The sequence below is a fragment of the Palaemon carinicauda genome, chromosome 20, assembly GCF_036898095.1.
Source record: "Palaemon carinicauda isolate YSFRI2023 chromosome 20, ASM3689809v2, whole genome shotgun sequence".
Classification (NCBI taxonomy): domain Eukaryota; kingdom Metazoa; phylum Arthropoda; class Malacostraca; order Decapoda; family Palaemonidae; genus Palaemon; species Palaemon carinicauda.
The window spans coordinates 65,265,166-65,270,165 of record NC_090744.1 but is presented as its reverse complement, the minus strand read 5'-3'; the positions used below and the strand labels follow the sequence as shown (position 1 = coordinate 65,270,165).

Sequence of the window (5,000 nt, the reverse complement as noted above, 5' to 3'; positions counted from 1 at the left end):
TGTGTTTAGGCTTTTAGTAATTATCTTATCACGTTATAGATTTTCCTCTATATATTTTATATCTCTCCGCCTTTATTAGGCCTCTTCGATTAACTTTCCATTTATTATAAACATATAAAAATAAATTTTAATGTTTTGTTTATATAGACCTTTCCTGAGAGTAGGCGGTCCTAACTTGGAAATCGAAGTTAATCAACTTTGAGCCCTTTATATCGTAATTAGCTTTTAAAGGATTTAAAACTTTTTAAATGTAATATTTTATGAAAGAATTTCTTTGATAGTCTTCGTACTATTTTCAAAGATGAACTAACGTTTTGTTTATTTATGCTACGCAGTTGTTGACGTTCAGGACGTTCAACATGCGCTCTATCGTTACGATAGAGAGAGAGTGTATCACGGTTTCACTTTGCAGTAAGAGTAAATCGATTCTGACGTTTTGTTCATTCTTTCTTAGCTTAAATGTTTTAAATTCTATTTTAAAGGAACTTTTTATTTGAAAAACCTTTCAGTTTTTTCCTTTAGTCAAATAACATGTTTTTTTGACGAAATATAATTGGGCTCTTCTCTTAGGTGCGAAATCAAGAGAGAAAGAGAGAGAGAGATAGACGGAGGGAGAGAGAGGAGAGAAAACGTTCCGTTCAAGCGGGTAACGTTGTTCTCGAGTCACTCTCGTCCCTAGTCGCTGTACGGGGAGGAAGGATAAAACGTTTTTAGTTTTTTATTCTCGTCCCCAGGCTATGTGCGGTGAGAGATTGAAAACGTAGTTATATGAACTAGTGTTTAGTCTCTTTCCCAGCCACTGATTTTTTTATCTTAAAATATGTTTTCTGTTTTTTGCTGGTATTAATGAGCTTGCATTATACGTCTGATTTCGCAATTACTACCTTTTAATGAAGGGTAGAATTGCGTGTTTCAGGTAGAAATCAGTAAAAGTTTCGATTTCAGTGAAATAAGTGCAAAACAGAAAATCGAAGTGATAAAGTGATATGCGCAAAGTGTTACAGTGTTGCGTCCGAGGGTTCGTCTGTTCGTGCCTGTCGTTCACCTAGTCCGGGACCTCTTGCATGCTCCCAAGCCCAGGGGAGAAGTAATGTCAAACGACTTATGGGTTCGAGAGGCCTTGATCAACGAACAGACGTTTTCCCTCTATGGTATCGGGTGTATCTTACCAAGATCTCCCCTACCATAAGACGAGAGAGACGTTGTTTCTCCTCGTCATCCGAAGGCTTTTCGCATAAGAAACCTGTCACAAGGTTTCGAAGCCCTTAAGCGAAAGTCAGTCCTTTCAGGACAGGTCCAGCGTCCTGGTTACAACCATTAGGACAGCTCTGACCCTATGCAGTCATCGGATAACTGGTCGCCGCCTAACAAAAGCGTAACACAGACTCCGAGAGTCTTTTTTTTTGTTGGCAAAGTGTTGCGGTCACAGACGTTACCCTCGTCTCTTACCACAACCATTTCCGTTGATCCGTAATGGGTTGTATGGCAAGACATGCAGTATATGCTTGCCTCCCTTATGGAAGACTATTCTGCCGATTAGTCCGTTGAGTCTAGCCGTTTATTTCATCGATATCCTGGCTTTCAGCCAACCTAACGTTCCTTTGTGCTTACTGTTGACGTTGGCGTAGCTTATTCACGTCAGTCAGGTTGTTTAGAACCACACTCGATGCGGTCTCGTGTGGTTTTTCAGCCGCATTTGGACGTTAGGCCACTTGCTGATGCTCCTGTTGACGTTCAAGACGTTCACTAACAATCGGAGTTGACTTGTTTTGACGCTGTGCGTCAACCTCCGCATTCTAGAGTTGTTTTGACTGCTCAGTCTAGGCAGTCAAAGCAGTCTCGAGTGGACGCTGTGCGTCCTCACGCACCTGTTGTGGTTGACAGTTCAGTTGTTGACAGTTCACAGACTGTCAAGCAGTTACATGACGTTGCGTTCTGGTCTGCTACTAATGCACCAGTGAGTGTGGACTCTGCTTGTAAAGCATTGCCACCACGGTAGGTCTCTCCCTTGCTTGAGACTCAGCTTTTATCGGACAAGGTTCCTGTAGATGAGGAAGTTGCTGTTCCCCCTCCTACTGATATTCCCTTGAGGACTCTGTCAGATGGAGAGGAGCCTAAAGCTGCTTAGCCTCCTTTGGACTTTAATTAAATCATGATGATTTTTTTTAAGGATCTTTGTCCGGATCTTTTTGTAACTGCTGCTCCTCGTTCGCCTAAACGTCAGAGCTTACGCTAGGCCTAGCTACTTCGAAGCCGTTGTTTTTAAGCTAGTGCTCTCTCGCTCTCCTAGAGAGCTTTACGTTGGCTAGGCGACTGGTTTTTCACCAGGAGGAGTTTGGGGGATACAGCCTTTGCTTTCCCTTCTTTTAAACTGGTTTATAGAGCGAGAGTCTGATATGACTCGAGAGAAGTTCTCGGCTTGGGAGTTCATGCCTCTGCCCAGATAGACTTCTCAATTCTCGTAGACTCTCCCTGGCGCCTGGCCAGGAGACGCTCCAAGTTGTTTACAGGTCAACTTCACAGCTGTTTTCGAGCCTTTGAAGTTTTGCTGTACAATTATGTCATGCATAACAAGGCTTTCAGGGATGGTAAGCGGTACCGCCTCAGTCGCTAACCCCGTCTGTTGCCACACCTGCTCCCGTAGACCCTAAATGGGCTTTGCTGCAAGACATGCAGTCCAAGCTTGCGTCCTTGATAGAGGACTTTAATGCGGAGAAGGTTGCTACCGAACCTTCTGGCCAACAACCTTCCAACCGGTCGGTTGTGCGTCCTGTTGACGCTGAGGTAACCTACTCGCGTCTGCCAGTTGAGGTGGTTCCTCCACCGATGCGACCCAGTGTGGGTTGCCAGCCGCACGTTGACGTTAAGCGACGCTCGGAGGTGGTTGTTGACGTTCAACAACCAGCAGAGGTGACTTGTTTTGACGCAGTGCGTCAACCTCAGCAACCCGGTAGGGTGTTGACTGCACAACCCAGACGGTCTAGACAGTCTCGGGTTGACGCTGTGCTTCCTCGCGCACCCATGGTTGTTGACAGTTCACAGACTGTGCAGCAGTTCCATGATGTTGCGTCCGGCTCCGTCACGCATCCACCAGTGCGACCGGACTCAGCGAGCCAGACGTTGCCGACTCCGTTGCCGTTTCCTCATCAGTTTTCGGATGAGGAACCCTCTGATGAGGACGTTGCTGAACAACAAGACGATCAGCCCCCAGAATAGATCAAGCCCTGCTATCCATCCAGAAGATGCTGAAGAAGGAACACTGCTCAGTCAGGCTGTGGATGAGTCTGGTAGGGACGCTGTCATCCGTGGAACAATTTGTGTCACTAGGAAGACTACACCTCCGTCCTCTTCAATACCATCTAGCTTTTCACTGGAAAAAGGACAAGACGCTAGAAGCGGTCTCGATCCCGGTTTCCGAAAAGATAAAGTCTTGTCTGACTTGGTGGAAGGACAATATCAACCTAAGAGAGGGTCTTCCCCTGGCTGTTCAGACTCCCAACCACGTTCTCTTCTCGGACGCATCGGACGTGGGCTGGGGCGCGACACTAGACGGTCGGGAATGCTCAGGACTGTGGAACTCGAGTCAGAGGAGCATGCATATCAACTGCAAGGAGCTGTTGGCAGTACATCTGGCCTTGAAAAGCTTCAAGTCTCTCCTTCGAGGCAAAGTGGTGGAAGTTAACTCGGACATCACCACGGCCTTGGCGTACATCTCCAAACAAGGAGGTACCCACTCACTGACGTTGTACGAGATCGCAAGGGACCTGCTCATCTGGTCAAAAGGTCAAGACATCTCCCTAGTAACGAGGTTCATCCAAGGCGACTTGAACGTCATAGCAGATTGTCTCAGTCGGAAAGGGCAAGTAATTCCAACCGAATGGACCCTCCACAAGGATGTGTGCAAGAGACTTTGGGCCACTTGGGGTAAAACCATCCATAGATCTCTTTGCAACCTCGCTGACCAAGAGGCTTCCAATCTATTGCTCTCCAGTCCCGGACCCAGCAGCAATACATATAGATGCTTTCCTCCTAGATTGGTCACATCTGGATCTCTACGCATTCCCACCGTTCAAGATTGTCAACAAGGTACTGCAGAAGTTCGCCTCTCACGAAGGGACAAGGTTGACGTTAGTTGCTTCCCTCTGGCCCGCGAGAGAATGGTTCACCGAGATACTTCGATGGTTAGTAGACGTTCCCAGTAGTCTTCCTCTAAGGGTAGACCTTCTATGTCAGCCACACGTAAAGAAGGTACTCCAAAGCCTCCACGCTCTTCGTCTGACTACCTTCAGACTATCGAAAGACTCTCGAGAGCTAGAGGCTTTTCGAAGGAAGCAGCCAGTGCGATTGCTAGAGCAAGGAGAGCTTCTTCCATTAGAGTCTACCAATCGAATTGGGAAGTCTTCCGAGACTGGTGCAAGTCAGTTTCTGTATCCTCGACCAGTACCTCTGTAGCTCAAATAGCTGTTTTTCTCTTATACCTGAGAAAAGGACGATCCCTTTCAGCTCCCTCTATCAAGGGCTACAGAAGCATGTTGGCATCGGTCTTCCGGCATAGAGGCTTAGATCTTTCCAAACATAAAGATCTGCAAGACCTCCTTAAGTCTTTTGAGACCACCAAGGAGCGTCGTTTGACTACCCCTGGATGGAATTTAGACGTGGTACTAAGATTCTTCATGTCAGACAGGTTGGAGCCGTTACAATCAGCCTCCCTGAAAGATCTCACTCTTAAGACTCTTTTCCTGGTATGCTTAGCCTCGGCTAAAAGAGTCAGTGAGATTCATGCCTTCAGCAAGAACATAGGATTTTCGTCAGAAAAAGCCACTTGTTCGCTACAACTTGGTTTTCTAGCCAAAAATGAGCTGCCTTCTCGGCCTTGGCCTAAATCTTTCGATATCCCCAGCTTATCGGAGATCGTAGGCAATGAACTAGAAAGAGTCTTATGCCCTGTTAGAGCTCTTAAGTTCTATTTAAAGCGTACTAAACCTTTACAAGGCCAATCT

General features: G+C 46.5%; 1 protein-coding gene and 1 long non-coding RNA gene across 2 annotated transcripts in view; one reads left to right on the top strand and one right to left on the bottom strand.

Annotated features, from left to right (window-relative positions):
- LOC137659500 (uncharacterized) overlaps positions 1-5,000 on the top strand; it is a 498,613-nt gene that overhangs the window by 11,582 nt on the left and 482,031 nt on the right. The gene's annotated exons all lie outside the window — the stretch shown is intronic.
- LOC137659502 (uncharacterized) overlaps positions 1-5,000 on the bottom strand; it is a 197,008-nt gene that overhangs the window by 63,867 nt on the left and 128,141 nt on the right. The gene's annotated exons all lie outside the window — the stretch shown is intronic.